Raw genomic sequence first — 18,462 nt, 5'->3', positions numbered from 1 at the left:
ACACACCCGCTGGGGGTCAAACTCTGGTAATTGATGATTCTGTTCTCAGACATGTGAAGCTACAGACACCGGCAATCATAGTCAATTGTCTTCCAGGGGCAAGAGCAGGCGACATTGAGGGAAATGTAAAACTGCTGGCTAAGGGTAAATGTAAATTCAGTAAAATTATAACTCAGAATCAGAATCTATTAATCCCAGAGGTAAACTGAGTTGTCATAGTAGCAAATATACAATAACCAACAAGCACTCATATAAAATTAGTGTAGAAACAGAGATATTGATAGATAAATATAGAAATAGGTGTAACCCAGTTTCTAAAATCATCTAATTTCATGTTCATTATTTCTGCTCTTATAGTCCTTCTTTAATGACAGTGAAACAAAATCAATATATTTATGTAAACCTAAAAGGGACGCAGATTTATATATGTGTTTTGGTTAAACAAGAGGTTTTTTTTTTCCAAGTGTTGATGAGCTCTGATGAGAGCCTATTGTTTTATTCCACTCCTCTCGTGTAAGCCAATCGGTAAAGCTCTAGGTAGCTCTTGTCCCTCTTTAGTACCAGCTCCCAAGTTTTAGTGTCTTGCTTCTACAGCCGATCAGAGCAGGTGGGCTAAAACATTTTTATCGGTAAGCTCTAACAAGTTAAAAACCATTTAAACTGATATTGTTCATGAAGTACAGTTTTGTGTTTGCTGTCATAGAGGACAGAGCGACACCTTCCTTATACTGTTTTGATGTCAATCGGTTATTTTACTATGCTCAGTAATGGATATGTGGAGGTAATTTTTAGTGTATTTCCACTTGTACTATTAGGCCTATGGTACGTGAAGCACATCTATGTTAATATTCCTATTCGTAGACTGAAGTCACCTGTTTACATGTTATTGAAATTGATTATATGCACTTTGTTCAGTTTCTGATAATTTTTTGCATATTATTCCATTTCTTAAAAGGAGTGATATACTTATTTATTTGGGACGAATCCAAGGACCAGTTCAGCGATTCCAAATCCCGGAGTATTCCAGTGTTCATTGGAGCCAACCTGAGATTCTAGTGGACAATACACATATGTGCGCACACTCTTTTGCACATTGATGGACTGCAATCCTGCACTGTACAAGTAATGCGGTAGGACAGACAAACACACGCACACACTTCTCATTGAACAGAACTTTGTTGCAATACATCCATTTGTCATGGGCCCCACTGGTACCATTTGGACCTAAAAGACTCATTCTTTACTTGTGCACAATTTAATTTAATTTAATTTATTTTTTTGCTACTTTGGGGGAAATTTTATATACTTCAAATCTTTGTTAAAATGTGTTGTAATTCTGTGTTGTTTAAAAAAACATCTTTTTAAAAAAAGGCTTAAATCACTAAAATTTCCTTTAAGCCACACAACTGTGCTTTGTCTGGTTTCTCTGTCATTCATTTCTCTGTACCAGAGCTCTAAGAGTCATTCTTACTCTTCTGATACTAGCCGATATTACTAATCACCTTGGTTATTATCCATTGGTACTGTATATAAACCCACATAAGTGCTACATATAGGTATAAATAGGGGTGGGCGGTTTAAATGGTATACGGTAGAAACTATATAAATCTGGCCAACAGTAGGAATTTTAACTATACCGCTCTACCGCAATAGCACATGTGTGTCATCAAGCTGCGCCTGTTTTGGTGGAAAGCAATGCAGCGGCTGCAAGCAATATCATCTGCAAATTCTGCCGGGTGACAGTAATGGCAAAGAGACGAAGCACGTTTGGAATGTGGTGCAAGCCAAAAACTGCTCTTCTTCCACTTCTTTACCATTGATTCATTAATGCTGAATTCTGTTGAAGGAACCTGTTGGTGAAACTGCTTTTCAATTCAATTCAATTCAATTTAATTTTATTTATATAGCGCCAAATCACAACAAAAGTTGCCTCAAGGTGCTTCATAGATACAGAGAAAAACCCAACAATCATATGACCCCCTATGAGCAGCACTTTGGCGACAGTGGGAAGGAAAAACTCCCTTTTAACAGGAAGAAACCTCCGGCAGAACCAGGCTCAGGGAGGGGCGGGGCCATCTGCTGCGACCGGTTGGGGTGAGAGAAGGAAGACAGGATAAAAGACATGCTGTGGAAGAGAGACAGAGGTTAATAACAGATATGATTCAATGCAGAGAGGTCTGTTAACACATAGTGAGTGAGAAGTGACTGGAAAGGAAAAACTCAGTGCATCATGGGAATCCCCCAGCAGCCTACGTCTATTACAACATAACTAAGGGAGGATTCAGGGTCACCTGGTCCAGCCCTAACTATATTTTCACACTGGCTGTAATGACACCCAGGTTATGTCAATCGGAGGTCACTAAAATCAATATTGAATCGGTGTGTAACTTTGCCAAAACAATGTGGGACTCTGTATTTTTCTCTGGTCCCCTCCCCAATCAGACCAGGAGTGACATGTTTAGCCGCATGTTCTCCTTAAATTGCTGGCTGTCTGAGTGGTGTCAAAAAAACGATGCGGGCTTCATAGATAATTGGGAAAGTTTCTGGCGGAAACCTGGTCTTCTTAGGGGATACTTTGGATGGAGCAGCTCTCATTTCTAGAAATCTGGCCAAAGTATTAAACCCCCTCAAGATGGCAGCACATACGGTAGCACATAGGTATGCAGCAGCACAGCGCTCCCAACTACTGTGCACCTTTTTGGGTTTTTCATGCCTTTTCTTTGCTCCTTCCTGCAACTCACTGATCACTTTCAGTCATCAGGAACTAACAGACATCAGCCTCGGCCTAAGCCTCGACTTTACTTTGGATTGAAATTCCACCAACTTGTTCAGGATTCTACCAGGGGGATAGGACAGTCAACCATGTGTATGGTGACATGAAGCAGATGATGTTCTTCTCCAACTATAGGACTGTCTTGATCTCACAGACTGGTCCATCTTTGAACAGCAGGGTCCAGAGACTTTCCATCAGTGTGTCCTTATCATTTCCTTACCCTAAACATTTCCTGATAACATTTACATTTACAATAATTGATTACACAGCAGCGGAGAGTTGACTTCATCACAGTAGATGACTTTCTGAAAGTGCTGTAACTAAGTTTAAGAATATAATCCACCTGTGGCGGACCACTGGAGGGCTCCACTCACACCCAGTTCTCAGGAAGTGTTGTTGCTGTGTTTTGGAGGGAAAAGTATTCAGTTGTGTGGTGATGAGTAATAAACCAGCAGTGTTAATCGAGAGCTCTCGTGTCATCTGTGTTTACCTCCACACACCCACTGTTATCATCTTCAATGCCCTGTACCAACACAGAGCAGAGCAGCTACCTGAACGCTACTCCAACAGAGGTCGATCATCTTGCTATTAACCTCCTAGGACCTGGCTTCCACATATGTGGACATCACATTTTGGGTTATTTAGACCAAAATACTCAATTTTGCTCTAAAACTGCCTGATATCCACTTACGAGGACATTATACTGCTACTGTTCTATCGAAATTTTAAACAAATATCCTCATATGTGGCTCTGATTTTTCTTAGAAACAAAAATTAGGTAAAAAAAAAATCTGGTGATTCTTTGTTTTTACATTCATCGGGTCCCAATCAGCCCAAATATCAAAGAGAAATTAAAAATGCATGCTGTGGAAGAGTTCGGGTCTTAGGAGGATAATTTTACCTCCTCACTACGTACGACTCTGGATACTGTAGCTCCTGTGAAAACTAAGGCCTTAAATCAGAAGTACCTGACTCCGTGGTATAATTCTCAAACACGTAGCCTAAAGCAGATGACTCGTAAGCTGGAGAGAAAATGGCATGTCACAAATTTAGAAGCTCATCATTTAGCCTGGAGAAATAGTTTGCTGCTTTATAAGAAAGCCCCCCGCAAAGCCAGAACATCTTACTATTCATCACTGATTGAAGAAAATAAGAACAACCCCAGGTTTCTCTTCAGCACTGTAGCCAGGCTGACAAAAAGTCAGAGCACCGTTGAGCCAACCCTCCCTTTAACGTTAACTAGTAATGACTTCATGAACTTCTTCACAAATACGATTTTAACCATTAGAGAAAAAATGACTCATAATCATCTCACAGATGTAACATTATCTACAGCTACTTTCAGTACCATTGATACTCATTTAGAGTCTTTTCTCCAATTGATCTTTCTGAGTTAACTTTGTAAATATTTCTTCCAAACCATCAATGTGTCTTTTAGACCCCATTCCTATAAAACTGCTCAAAGAAGTCCTGCCTTTAATTAATGTTTCAATCAATTTAGTTCAATTCAGTTGTATTTATACAGCACCAATCACAACAACAGTTGTCTCAAGGCACTTTATATTGTAATTTACACCCTACAATAATACATACAGAGAAAACCCCAACAATCATATGACCCCCTATGAGCAAGCACTTTGGCAACAGTGGGAAGGAAAAACTCCCTTTTAACAGGAAGAAACCTCCTGCAGAACCAGGCTCAGGGAGGGCTGTGATTGGTTGGGGTGAGAGAAGGAAGACAGGATAAAAGACATGCTGTGGAAGAGAGACAGAGGTTAATAACAGATATGATTCAATGCAGAGAGGTCTATTAGTGAGTGAAGAAGAAACACCCAGTGCATCATGGGAATCCCCCAGCAGCCTATGTCTATTGCAGCATAACTAAGGGAGGATTCAGGGTCACCTGGTCCAGCCCTAACTATATGCTTTAGCAAAAAGGAAAGTTTGAAGCCTAATCTTGAAAGTAGAGATAGTGTCTGTTTCTTGAATCCAAACTGGAAGCTGGTTCCACAGAAGAGGGGCCTGAAAACTGAAGGCTCTGCCTCCCATTCTACTTTTAAATACTCTAGGAACAACAAGTAGGCCTGCAGAGCGAGAGTGAAGTGCTCTAATAGGGTGATATGGTACTACAAGGTCATTAAGATAAGATGGGGCCTGATTATTTAAGACCTTGTATGTGAGGAGCAGGATTTTGAATTCTGGATTTAACAGGAAGCCAAAACAGGAGAAGTCTGCTCTCTCTTTCTAGTCCCTGTCAGGACTCTTGCTGCAACATTTTGGATTAACTGAAGGCTTTTCAGGGAGTTTTTAGGCCATCCTGATAATAATGAATTTCAGTAGTCCAGCCTAGTTTTTCAGCGTCACTCTGAGACAGGATATTTCTAACTTTAGAGATGTTGCACAAATGGAAGAAAGCAGTCTTACATATTTGTTTAATATGTGCATTGAAGGACATGTCCTGGTCAAAAATGACTCCAAGGTTCCTCACAGTTTACTGGAGGCCAAGGTAATGCCATCCACGGGGTAACCGTGGTTCAGGGGGTTGGGAAGCGCATCTTGTAACCGGAAGGTTGCCAGTTGGATCCCCAGCTTTGTCTGTCCTGGTCATTGTGTCCTTGGGCAAGACACTTCACCCTACTGGTGTTGGCTGGTGGGGCCGATGACAGCCTCGCTTCTGTCAGTCTGCCCCAGGGCAGCTGTGGCTATAACTGTGGTTTGCCTCCACCAGTGTGTGAATGTGAGAGTGACTGACTAGTGGAATTGTAAAGCACTTTGAGTGTCTAGAAAAGCGCTTTATAAATGCAATCCATTACTATCCAGAGTAAGAATCTGGTTAGATACCATATTTCTAAGATCTTCAGGGCCGAGTACAATAAGTTCAGTTTGATCTGAATTAAGAAGCAGAAAGTTAGCGGCCATCCAGGTCTTTATGTCTTTAAGACATTCCTGCAGTTTAACTCATTGGTGTGTGTCATCTGGCTTCATGGACAGATAGAGCTGGGTGTCATCTGCATAGCAGTGAAAATGTATGCTATGTCTTCTAATGATGCTGCCTAAGGGAAGCATGTATAATGTAAACAGAATTGGTCCTAGCACTGAACCCTGTGCAACTCCATAATTAAACTTGTGTGAAGTGTGTGAAGAAGACTCTCCATTTACATGCACAAATTGGAGTCTGTTAGATAGACATGATACAAACCACTGACAGACAGACAGTCAGAGAGACTGAAAGACAGACAGACAGCTACGTACGTTTGACCATCTTCACGGCCGCCTTTGTAGAATGAGAATTAATCAGACCAGAGATGGTTGCCTCAACAACACGTCCGAAAGCCCCTGAACCCAGCACCTGTCCTGAAGACAGAGAGGCAGATGGGGTTTCTGCGATGATAGAATGACTTTCTCATCTTACTTCAAACTGCAACTTACTCCAAAGCTTAAAGGTCAGTAACATAGTCTTTAGATGTGGAACAATTCAGTCCAAATGTGAATTTCAGCTTTGATATAAAAGAATCTGATAAGGAATTGAGTTTTTATACACAGTTGTCCCATTTTTTCTCAGGCTCAGGTGTGATTGGACAGTATCGTGGTTGGTTGAGTTTCTTGATGACTTTCTTGATGAAATCAAAGATTTGCAGTTTGTTCCAAGTGCTCATTGGAACATTGAATATATTCTGCAGCATGAGGAAGATCTGAAAAACATCTGAAACACAATCTCCCAGGGGAAATTTCTGTTTACAATCAGGAAACGCCTTCATGAATGGCCCAGAATCCTCAGCTGCACAATCATCAATCTTCACACCTAGTGGAGGTAGGATGAGGGTCACTGAGAGTCAAATTGCTGAGACAGAGCTCCATAGATAGCAGATCAATAATCACACTGAAAATTATGTGAAAACAATCCAGAAGTGTTTGAAGGCAAAAACAGGTTTATACCTGTTTGGAGCCAAAGACAAAACCCAGGACACAAAGACTCGTGCCGTGTAAGGCACAATGAGGGAGAGACATTGATGAATTAATCTCATTGTTACATAAAATATGGTTTTGCAGTCTTACCAAGAACTACATGGTCTCTGTCTATTTCCCAGGTTGGGCTGTAGGGCAGCTGGGTGGGGTCGAGGTAGGTGTACTGCTGTCCATCAGGACTCACAGACTCGATCACCTTCCAACGAACTTCATAATGAGGTTTCTACACACAGAAATAAAACGGAACCAAATACTTTGGTGGATTCATGAAGTTACATGAACATGCAGCAAATATTTGACGGTCCATGCAACAGTAATGGAGCTAGTACTACTGTTCAGCTAGACGTTTATTTCATCTGAATACTAACTTTCCTCCATAAGATGATGAGGATGATGAGGAAGATGACAGCAATGATGACCAACACCAGGACTACTGCTAAGACCACCACCTGAGACAGGAGAGCTGAACACAGATAACATAAGAAATGTTAGAAATAAACACAATAATTTACCCTAAACAACAAAAAAACAAACAAAACCTGCCAAAAACTGTAGGATTAATTATTATTTTGTTTTAATATTAACTTTTTTTAGCAGGAGGCTTGACTTTATCCCTCTCACCCAGTACTGATCATCTTTTCTTGTGGGTTTATCCTAAATAGAGCTTCTCTTATTGAAAGCAATTTTATTTATATAGCGCCAAATCACCACAACTGCCTCAAGGCGTTTTATATTGTAAGGTAAAGAAGCTAAAGAAGAGACAGAAACCTCCAGCAGAACAAGGCTCAAGGACCGGTGGGGGTGAGGGGAGGGTGCCGGTTCTGTCATGATGCGGAGTCTAGTGACTCCGTGTTTATGTTTGCGATTATTGATATTGTTTCTGGTTATTAATGATTTCTAGTGCTTAGATGTTCCTGTGCCTCACTTTTGTTCCCTCTTGTCATCCCTGTTTCTACTTTCGTGTGCCTCCTGTTTTACTTTGACAGTCTGTGTCGGGTGCCGGTTTCTGTTTTGCTTTCTCCATGTCTCATCTTCTTCGATTAGTTACAGCTGTGTTCCCTTCCTGTTCCCTGTTTCCTCATGTGTGTATTCTCCGTTGCTACCAGTCAGATCATCTGTTCATCGTCCCCTGTGTATCTCCACCTGCATTTCCAAGTTTCAGGCTTTTCTTTGTATTTGTCAGTTCCCTGTTTGCCTCTGGGTTTTGTTTTGTTTTTATTTTTTCCCGCCAACAATTACGGCTTGCTTTTTGTTAAACATTCACCTCCACTCCATGTGTCTGCAATTGGGTCCACCCTCTAACCCCGCCACGGTCTGCCAGCTCAGACAGTGACAGGTTCTCCTGGCTCTTTAATGAATGAATGAATGAATGAATGCTTTATTGGCCATATGCAGCTTGCCCCACAGAGGAATAGGACCCCCCCCCCCCGACTTACACACACAACAACAAGACAACACAAGGGAATACAGTCGGAGATCGGCAGCGTTGGGAGAATAACACTGAAAAAATTACACAACATTGGGAAAAGTACAAGAGGAAAAAAAAGAGACCTCTTCACACGCTGGGCAACCTATGGGAGGACAGCATGAGAACAGGAAACAAAAAAAAAAAACTCCTCTGCACAGAGAGCACATTAATGTCCGCATCACAACATCAGAGCACATGACAAGCCACAGGGGATGGATAGCGGGGTGGGGGGTGATTCGAAGGAACACAGCAGTCGTCCTGCACCATGCTACCATTTCAGCGCGGCACGCAGACCCGCTGCCTTCCCCCGCAGGAACAAGCATCGAAGGCGTTTGGAAGGGAGGGGGATGAGTGCGTGCTTATCAGTGTAAGTGTATGTGTGTGCGTGTCCATAGTTCAGCTGAGACAGTGTCCTTCGCTGTATCAGGCTAAGTAAACAGTCCTCCAGCCGATCCAGGTGTCCTTCATGGGGCGGGAAGAATAGTCATCACACAGTCGTTATCAGGGAGTTGTTTTGGTGGGCTCCAGCCTTGGGCCTAAGCAGCTGGCGCCGTGGTGTCCAAATGTAGAATATTGTTGATTTCTCCTTTATGCGAGCAGCGAATTTAGCACTCTGACACTGGGGCCTCGATTTCCCGTTGGAGCGCTGCGAGCCTCCCCATGATGGTATCAAGCTTCTGTTCCGTGGTGTTGTCATTCTTTTGGTTCTGAGACCCCACAGCTGCAGTGAGCCGTTCTGCGATGTTATCCAACTTTCGCTCAAGGGTGTTATTGTGAGCAGGCCCCTCTCTGATGTATCCCATCATACGCTCAATGGTGTTAGTTTGAGTCTTCACGGCAGCTGTAAGCGTCTCCAAGGTGTTAACCATGCTGCGTTCGGCGTGGGAGGCCGCGCCTCGTCCCATCGCTTCAATTCCAGCGGTCAGCTTAGGGGGGGTTTGAACAGCTGGTTCCGCTCTCTTATTTCTCCGATAAGTCAGGGCCAAGCCAGCTCCGATCAGCAAGAACCCTGTTATCATGGTTCCGAATAGGTAAATATCCTCAGCGTCCTCGATAGACAGTCCCGCCAGGCACAAGATCCTCCAGGTTTGCCACCCATCCATCGTGTATCCGGCAGGGAAAGTCCCTCCAGGGCACTCGGGCTCTCCCGAGCCCAGACTTCTCGTTGAGAAGAGGGTAAATGGTAAATGGTAAATGGCCTGCATTTGTAGGGTGTCAATAGCGTTCAGAGACCAGTTGATCAAATCCATAATTCTCTGTTAGGTTTTAGAGAACGACAGTGAGAGACTGTTCAAGGGAAAAGTAGTGCACGCGAGACAAGACAGGACACAAGAGGCTAAACAGGGAAGATAAGGGGAAGGAGGAGAGGAGAAAAGTGCGACCGCCTTCACCGAGAGCCAAGTAAGAGAGCCAAGCCAAGTAATATTTCAGGTTCCTCTTTTTAGCAGAAGATTTGACTCTGTCACATCCAGCACTGATCATCGTCCTCTGAGGGTTTTCCTAACCAGTGCTGCTCTCTTTGTTGAGGCCTCAGTTCTTCTTCAGTAGATTTTCTTTAGAAATAAATTCTTCTTTGTCTCTCTGAGCTCCTCCTGAGATGTTTGAGTCTTTGTACCAAACTCAGTGAAACTTCAGCTTCTGATCATCTCCTCCATGTATCTGCAGCACCTTTATTCAAAGTACTGAACATCTGGCAGGAGATCCCGATGTTCACATGCTGACCAGATGAGTTATGGTGTGTTAGTCTAAGTCACAGCATGAGCTTGTCTCCACTTCTCTAGTCACATTTCACTTTTCATCTCTTCCTTCATGCATTCAGCCACTCCTGTGACCTCTGTGATGGACAGGAGCTCTGAGGAGCTCTTTCTCCTCTGTCAGCAGCTGTTTGTGTGCTCAGGATGTGGACGATGTTTTAAAGCAGACATCTGAAGACAGTGTTTGAATGAACGTTCTGCCTCAGTTCCTCAGAGAACCCGCCTGAGCTCAAACGCCTGCAGCATGGATACGTACAGCTGGAGATGACTCGCAGGTCCTTCGCTTGTCTGCCCACCGAGTTTGTGGCTTCACAGCGAACGGCCGACAGAGAGCTGAGAGTCTGGAGGGTCAGCATGCTGTGTACCTGCACAGGTAGAACAAACACACACAGAGCCACCGGTCAACTTAATATGTTACTGTTTCCCCTCCCTTCTGATGACATCACTCTCTTGATGTCAGTGGTTACCTGGGTGACACCTCTCTCTGCCACCATAGTAATGTTCTCCTGTAGCGTCATGCCCTCTGAGTCTTTTGATTGGCTCCTCCACTCGCCATTCAAATGATTGCATCTGCAGTAGGTTAAAGGACAGGATCACCATGGTAACACCAATACTGTTACACTATGTGTGTGTGTGTGTGTGTGTGTGTGTGTGTGTGTGTGCGCGCGTGTGTGTGTGTGTGTGTGTGTGTGTGTGTGTGTGCGTGTGTGTGTGTGTGTGCGTGTGTGTGTGTGTGTGTGTGTGTGTGCGTGCGTGTTTACCTGTGTGAGCTGGAACAGGTGTACCAGGTAACAGAGGGGGGTGGAGCTCCCTCACTCACACACAGCACAGCGTTACTCCTGACCTCTGACAGGGATGTGATCCTGGGTGGAGCTACACACACACACACACACGTGTTATTAAAAAGTAAAATGTGCCCTCTGTTTAAATGCATACACAGATGTCTGCTAGGAGGCGGAGCCTGAGGTCATGTGATAATGTTACTCCTCAGCTCACACAATACACTCGTTACTGAGCATGCACACAAAAGGTCTGTAAATGACAGCATGATGTCACATGATGTGGCATACACACCTGGTGGCCATGTGGCTCACCTTGTACCTCCAGGTTGAATGTAGCCTCTCTGATGTCGTCATCATTGGAAATAGTTGCGGTGTAACTTCCTGTCTGATCCATCTGCACGCGCACCAGCGTCAGTGTGCTCACATACCTAATCAATCAAACATTTAGCTCCTCCTCATTTTAGCAACCATTAGCACATATGCCAGGGCTGTTGCATTAATAAATACACTCGGGGGATAAATCACTGCGAAAACACAACCCTCAACTATGCAATATTTTCTTTTCTTTTTTCTTTTTAACTGTGCAATATTCTAAGGTCTGAAGCACTGTGCGGCAACCGTATTCTCACTTGTTCATTCTTATATAAAGTCTTGTACATACTATATTTATTTATTTATTTGTTTATTTGTTTAAAATGTATTGCACACATAAACTTCTTTCCTTTTAAAGTGCCCTTTTTTCACTTGTGCTGAATGGGTTTGCTTACAATTTTTGTTGTTTGCAAACACAATGACAATAAAGATTCTGATTCTCCTCATCTGAGGTCTGACCTCTGACCTACCGGCTGTCTGACAGGTGTGTGGTGTTGATAGTAGTGGTTTCTGTGGCAACAGATTGGTTCTGTCTCGTCCAGATGATGGTGGGGGCGGGGTGGGCGTCAATATCTACACTTAATTCCAGCGTGTGATGGAGGAGAGATGACACATTGGTCTCACCTAAGGGCCACAGGTAAACATAACCTCGGTCTGCAGAGACATGGAGAAACACACTTTACATGTGTGTGTCTGTTCTATGTGTGTGTGTGTGTGAGTGTGTGTGTGTGTGTGTGTGTGTGTGTGTGAGTGTGTGTGTTTGCTGACCCAGCACTGTTATTGTGATATTTTTCACCACAGTTTGTCCCTGTGTTGTCTCCTGCACCGTGCAGCTATAAACACCTGCAGGAACAGTACGGCATTATTTCCCTCAGCACAGTTTCTCAGCAAGCTGCACACCTTTACCTGAGCCACCGAGCGCCCTACCTGAATCTGCCACTGTTGCTGCAGTGATGTTAACAAAGGAGCGGATCTGATTGGGCAAGAAGTCCGTCAGCGGCTCAATTTCCTGCAAAGAAAAATCATCATAGTTAGGTGACACCAGACAGACAGGTACAGACAGGTACAGGTGGGTAAGCAGACAGGAAGGCAGACAGGTACCTGTCTGCGGGGGGAAGCCCCAGGAGAAGAACACCATCTCTGTGTCTCTAACTGTGCAGTTTACTGTGAGGACCTCGCCCTGCTTCAGCACACTGCTGGACACCGTCAGGTCCACTTCCATTACCTTTGGGACTGAAATACGCAGGTGCACAAAAATGATACAGGTAGCAGGGGAGACAGGTAGGAATATGACTTGTTTATGAATGAATGGCAACCTTTCAGCATAAATGTGAACTAAACATTATCAGAAGGTAGACAGACACAAACCTATAATGCTGAAGACGTAGTACGTCTGCGACTCCTTCTCCTCAGCTCCGTTTGTGGCGATGCACATGTATGATGTGTCATTGAGGTGACCCGTGAAGCCACGCCCCGGCTCATATGTCATCCCGCTTACCAGCCTCCTGCTGGGGCGCTCGTACAGTGAGACATTGAGGTTCGGGTTGGACACCATGCAGGGAATTGTGCCTTCCTCTCCCTCCTTCATCACCACACCCAGATCCAAAGGGACAAACCATTCATCAGGACCTGAGGGGGGAACAGGTAAACACGGAACATCACGAGGAATGCAGGTACTCTTAGAAAAATTATGGTTCTTAAATGGTTCTTCAGATGTCTTCATGGTTCTTTAAAGAACCATCATACGTCAAAGAACCTTATTATTTTGTAGATGGTTCTTCAGCTATTACAAATGGTTCTTTAAAGAACAAAAGGTTCTTCATCCTTAGCAATCTAAGTTTGATGGTGTAAAATGGCATAAATATTTATTTACTATAATGAGGCTGTGAATTATACTGTGTGTTTTGTTTGTGTGCATGTGTGTGCGAAGGGGGAGGGCGGGTTACCTGGTGATTACCCTTTAAGAGCAGATGGTAGGAAACTGAATATTCAAATAAAAGTTAGAAATACTTAAAAATATACTGGTGGCAGGGGTGGGGGCCAAAGCCTAAAGACCCTACCCCCAACACCCCTAACCCCGCAAACCCACTGATCACAAATAATGTGGTAATAGAATATGGAATTTATTATTAAGACATTTATGAATGTGGTGAGTTAACAAACAGTAGGCACAATACACACATTCAAATACTGTACTTTAGTTTTACATTTTAATAAAGTATTACTATTTTTGGCTTTAAGGCATTACTTTTGAGATTATTATATATATTAGAAAATATAGCATAATGATAATACTAGTTATTGTAAACTTTCCAAACCACCCAACAGTATGTAAGTGTGTAAGTCAAATTATAAAATACAAGTAAATAACAATTGCACAACAGAATGTCAATGTAATGAACATACTTATGTGTTCATTACCAACACAGTTACTTAGTTTTGACAAAGCACACTGCTTAGGTAAATGATCTGACTATATGTTTATCACTGAGCAATTTGTGAATATGTGTTTCGAGCCAAATGACAGGTCGAGAGAGTGACGTTAGAACACTTTGGCTTCTAAAATATGTGGTTCAATTGCGTGCTGCGTACATAACGTAATGTCAGCTAGACTGATATTAAAATTTATAATATTGTTAAAGTCACTAAAATGGCGCCTGAAGCCTGTTTTGACATGAGCTCTGTGTCTGCTCTAGAAACTCTGAAATTCAGTAGAGCTGAGCCGTACATTAAATACTCACATGAACCTGTACTTTGAATTCTGGAAGAGCATGAAGGTGCGTCTTTGACTGTTCCTGTATAACTTATTTTCGGACTAGTTGACAAGTTATGCTCCAGTCATTTGATGTTTCCAAGATAGATGTCCTTTTGTAATATAGTTAAATTTTCTTTGCATATTTCATTTATCCACCATCATACATTAAGCCAAGAAGAGGTCATTATTGCTGGGCCAAAGTTGAGCACGGGGTTAAAGTTTGTAATCCAGCCAGGGTGTAAATATCACTCAGCAGCCAGTCGTAGAGATGAAGCAGGTAGCATCAACACATAAATCTTCCCAGCTTAAATCACAAGACCAAAAAGCTGTAGATTTTTCTTGTTTGCACAAATTAATCCAGATTCACACTAATTCTGTTCACAGCTCCAACAAAATGAGGAAGAGGAGGGAGAGAAAAACAATTAGATTGAATTACAATTGGATGGAAGTCGAGGACAAGGAGAAGGAAGCTTAGGATGAGGAGGAAGAGAAGCAGCAGGAGCATCTTTAGGGATCCCTATGATGTCATTGAGGTTTGTTTCATTAATATGGTCCTCTCACAAAGAAAGATGACTTGTTTTAGTTCACCTACTTCCTGTATTAAATAGTGATGTGCAAAACGTTGTGGAAAACCACAGAGCACACACGTATAGTGCATCTGCAGGTAAATGAACATCAAATCTCTAAGACAGACTGAAATCTGTATATTTATCACCCTTATGATAAAACCCATGTCAGTCATTGGTTTATGGACTTTGTATTTTGAAGCCTCAGCATTTGCTATGTGGGTTTTTGTGAGCCATTTGGAACCCTATTAGGATGAGGGATCAGAATCTGGAGTCGTGCACACTACTGTTTCATTTAGTGTGTATCCATAAGATTTGTACAGCAGATCCAAGTTGTGCCTTGAAAACAGGAACGTTGTCTGCATAGAGGAGAACTGTAATAGCAGGCTTGTACAAAGTGAGGCTTTGTGCTCACATTTGCTGCAAACACTCGTTTTAATTCTGTCTCCGTTTTGATGAAGAATTCAGTTGAAATCAGGCAAGAATGGGACTTTCTTTTACAATGCGTTCTTGTGAATTGATTGTGTATCGCATACATTTGATTTAACTTTCTGCAAGACAACAGTCGTCCTCTAGCCAAAACAGTTTTCCAAATACCTCCACATGATCAAGCCTGGAAAAGAATAGCAAAAATGCAATTTGTGTTTCTGTGTTCAGAGGCAGCGGCGAGAGGGGAGACCTCGGCTCATCCAGCTGGAGAGCCTGATCAGGAGGAGTCAAACATTAACTCGGCTCTTCCAGGGCACGCTGCAGACTCGGCTACTGGCATTGGCGAGGGAGTGTGGCCGCCGCTGGAATGAAGTGAACGCCAAACTGGAGTCCATCGCAGGTCGACTGCAGGTATGCGAGTCAGACCTACTGAGGAGGGTTTCACTTTTCTCTCTTCTTTATAATTGACTCTTTTCTCTCTCTCTCAGCTCCTTGTCTCAGAGTGGGAGGGATTTGAAGCACAAAGGGAGGAGCTTGTCATTTGGTTGGCTAATATGGATGTCCCCCCTGAGTGAGGTTGACCAGCTGACAGGAAACACCTGTGAAAAACTGAAACAACTGCAGGTGTGGGGTTGTTTTGATATGACATATATTTGATATGATACATACGTCAGAGACATTGTCCTAAACTGGACTAACAAAGAACCATGAGTCCAACATAAAACTTACCTTACAGAAAGTAAGTTCATTGATAATTTTAATCAAAAACTTGTTGTTGAAATATTTTTACTGAACATGCAAACATCTGCTGATGAAAATGTGTTGATTTATTGGTCTGTTATGAAGGTATTGCTATTTCTAATGTGTTTTTATCACTTTCTGATGTTTTATTAATTAAACAATAAATGTATTAATTGTTGTTGTTATCTATAGATGTAGTATTTATATATATTTATTTATAGTATGGCAAATATATTTAATTATTACTGTTTAAATAACTAATATGTGACATCTATTAGTAGTGATGTTGTGCTGAGGGTTAAAATGTCTTTTTGTCTTTTGGTATGCTGCGAAATGGCAATAAACCATTAATATATGTCTATGCTCAATTCAATTCAATTTTATTTATATAGCGCCAAATCACAACAACAGTCACCTCAAGGCGCTTCATAGATACAGAGAAAAACCCAACAATCATATGACCCCCTATGAGCAAGCACTTTGGCGACAGTGGGAAGGAAAAACTCCCTTTTAACAGGAAGAAACCTCCTGCAGAACCAGGCTCAGGGAGGGGCGGGGCCAGTGCCGCCTGTAGCGCAGGCCCCAGTAGCTCCAGTGCCGCCTGTAGCGCAGGCCCCAGTAGCTCCAGCATTACCGGTTCCACCCGTTCACTCCGTGCAGGGAGAAAGCCTAAGTCCTACTCAAGGTGCTTTTCATGATTCAGCCGCCATTGGCACTGTTTGCCGCTCCAGGGCTTCCCCAGAGGCTAGGTCCCAGTCCTCAGCTGATTCTGGACCCCTGGAGTTTAAGCAGCCACCTGGGAAGTGCCCCGTGTCAGTGCTGTCTGAGCAGGGCCAGTGCTCACCACAGCACCCATTTCCTTCATGTCTGCCAGTGGACTCCATGCCTGCTGGCTTTGTGATGGCTTCTGCTGGAGGGTCCAAGGGGCCCGTCCAGCCTTCGTCTCGTATCTCCGCTGGAGGGTCCGAGGGACCGCTCCGGCCTTTGTCTCCTGTTTCAGCTGGGGGGCCCGAGGAGCCCGTCCAGCAGCCTTCCTCGTCAGCTGGCGGTTCCGGAGAACCACACCAGCCTCATGCCTCGTCGGCTGGAGGGTCCGAGGGGCCCGTTCAGCCTCCTGTCTCCGCTGGAGGGTCCGAGGGGCCCGTTCAGCCGCCTGTCTCCGCTGGAGGGTCCGAGGGGCCCGTTCAGCCGCCTGTCTCCGCTGGAGGGTCCGAGGGGCCTGTCCAGCCGCCACCTGCGGCCGCCTCGTCGTCGCCTGGTCCAGCTTCATCAGAGTCTTCATCCTCGTCTGGTCCGGCCTCATCAGAGTCTTCATCCTCGTCTGGTCCGGCCTCTGCTTCTGCTACGTCTGGTCCGGCCTCTGCTTCTGCTACGCCTGGTCCGGCCTCTGCTTCTGCTACGCCTGGTCCTGCGGCTGTTAAGCCGCCGCCCAAGCCTCGCTCTGCACCTCGATATCGCCGGCCATTTTCCGGGCCACCTGCTGGACGTCACCGCCGTCGGGGTCGGTCCCCTGAACTGCTCCGTGGTCTCCTTCGTCGCCGCCGCTGCCTTCCGCACGGCCGGCCCCCGGACCGCCATCGCCTGAGTGGCCGCCGCTGCCTTCCGCACGGCCGGCCCCCGGACCGCCATCGCCTGAGTGGCCGCCGTTGCCTTCCGCACGGCCGGCCCCCGGACCGCCATCGCCTGAGTGGCCGCCGCTGCCTTCCGCACGGCCGGCCCCCGGACCGCCATCGCCTGAGTGGCCGCCGTTGCCGTCCGCACGGCCGGCCTCCCGAACTGTATCCGCGTCGCCGCCGTTGCCGTCCGCACGGTCGGCCCCCCCGAACTGTTTTGGACTCCTGTGCTGTCGGCCCCCTGGCCGGCCCCCCCGAACTGTTTTGGACTCCTGTGCTGTTGGCCCCCTGGCCGGCCCCCTGAACTGTTTTGGACTCCTGTGCTGTCGGCCCCCTGAACTCTTCTGTTTTGGACTCTGTTTTTTCCTGTGTTTTGGTGTGCTTCGTTTCTTTTGGTTTTGGGCTCGTTTTTTGTTTTTGTCTTTTGGCCTTCTGGTGCTCTGGTTTTGTTTTGCTTCGAGCCCTCCTTCCTGGGCCCCCGCCGCCCGCCCTGGTCGGGTTGTTTTCTGTTTTTTCTGGCTGTTTTTTGTTGGGCTGTCTGGAGCCAGCCTTTGAGGGGGGTGGGGGGGGGGTACTGTCATGATCCTGGGTCCTTTTGACCCAGCGTTTTGTGTTTTCTCTTCGCGATTTTGGTTCTGTTCTTCCTCTGGTTAGTGTTTACTCTGTTCTGCCCGTGTGTTCCTGTATCTAGTCCGCGTTTCTTAGTTTGTGTCCTTTCATGTGTAAGTTCCTGTTTAATTGTGAAGGTCTGTGTCTTATGTGAGTGTTTTCAGTTTGCCTCCCTAGTCTCGTCATGTTAATTACTCCCAGCTGTGTCCCCACCTGTATGTAATCCCCCTGTGTTCTCTGAGTGTATTTAAGTTGTGTCTTCTGTCATAGTAGTTGCTGGTTCGTCTGTGTTGTTTCCCCTCGGTCTCCCTGTATGTATTTCCCCGGACCTCCCTGCACCGTCATTCCTGGTTTGTGTTGTTAGTTTACCCAGTTTAGGTTTCGGTTTCATGTTCACACCCTGTTGCTGTTTGTACCCACTGCTGTAAATAAACACTCACCTGCACCAGAGCTGCCGCCTTTTGGATCCTCACTACAAATCCACACGGCTTGCCCCGCAAACCGTGACAGTTTTTGCAATTATCATCATTGCTTCTTTGAAATACTCCCCGTCTAAAAATGCCTTCTTTTTCTTAATCATGAAATGTGTAGCTCTAAATGAGGCTTCGGTTGCTTTTTGAGAGTTTTTCACCGG

General features: G+C 44.7%; 1 pseudogene across 1 annotated transcript in view; it reads right to left on the bottom strand.

The window, feature by feature from the left end:
* LOC309715621 (platelet-derived growth factor receptor beta-like) overlaps nucleotides 1-18,462 on the bottom strand; it is a 46,526-nt pseudogene that overhangs the window by 21,602 nt on the left and 6,462 nt on the right. The window contains exons 5-16 of the transcript XR_014280692.1: nucleotides 12,484-12,744; nucleotides 12,217-12,348; nucleotides 12,043-12,124; nucleotides 11,884-11,958; nucleotides 11,586-11,769; nucleotides 11,056-11,171; nucleotides 10,723-10,834; nucleotides 10,429-10,531; nucleotides 10,218-10,326; nucleotides 7,108-7,202; nucleotides 6,830-6,962; nucleotides 6,026-6,127 (exon numbers count right to left, since the gene is read on the bottom strand). The product of XR_014280692.1 is annotated as a platelet-derived growth factor receptor beta-like (transcript). The remainder of the gene's footprint in view (nucleotides 1-6,025; nucleotides 6,128-6,829; nucleotides 6,963-7,107; nucleotides 7,203-10,217; nucleotides 10,327-10,428; nucleotides 10,532-10,722; nucleotides 10,835-11,055; nucleotides 11,172-11,585; nucleotides 11,770-11,883; nucleotides 11,959-12,042; nucleotides 12,125-12,216; nucleotides 12,349-12,483; nucleotides 12,745-18,462) is intronic.

This window comes from Aulonocara stuartgranti (assembly GCF_965226115.1).
Source record: "Aulonocara stuartgranti genome assembly, chromosome: 10".
In the NCBI taxonomy this organism is placed as follows: Eukaryota; Metazoa; Chordata; class Actinopteri; order Cichliformes; family Cichlidae; genus Aulonocara; species Aulonocara stuartgranti.
Note: the sequence above shows the minus strand (reverse complement) of the source record. Positions and strands in the feature narration are given on the sequence as shown.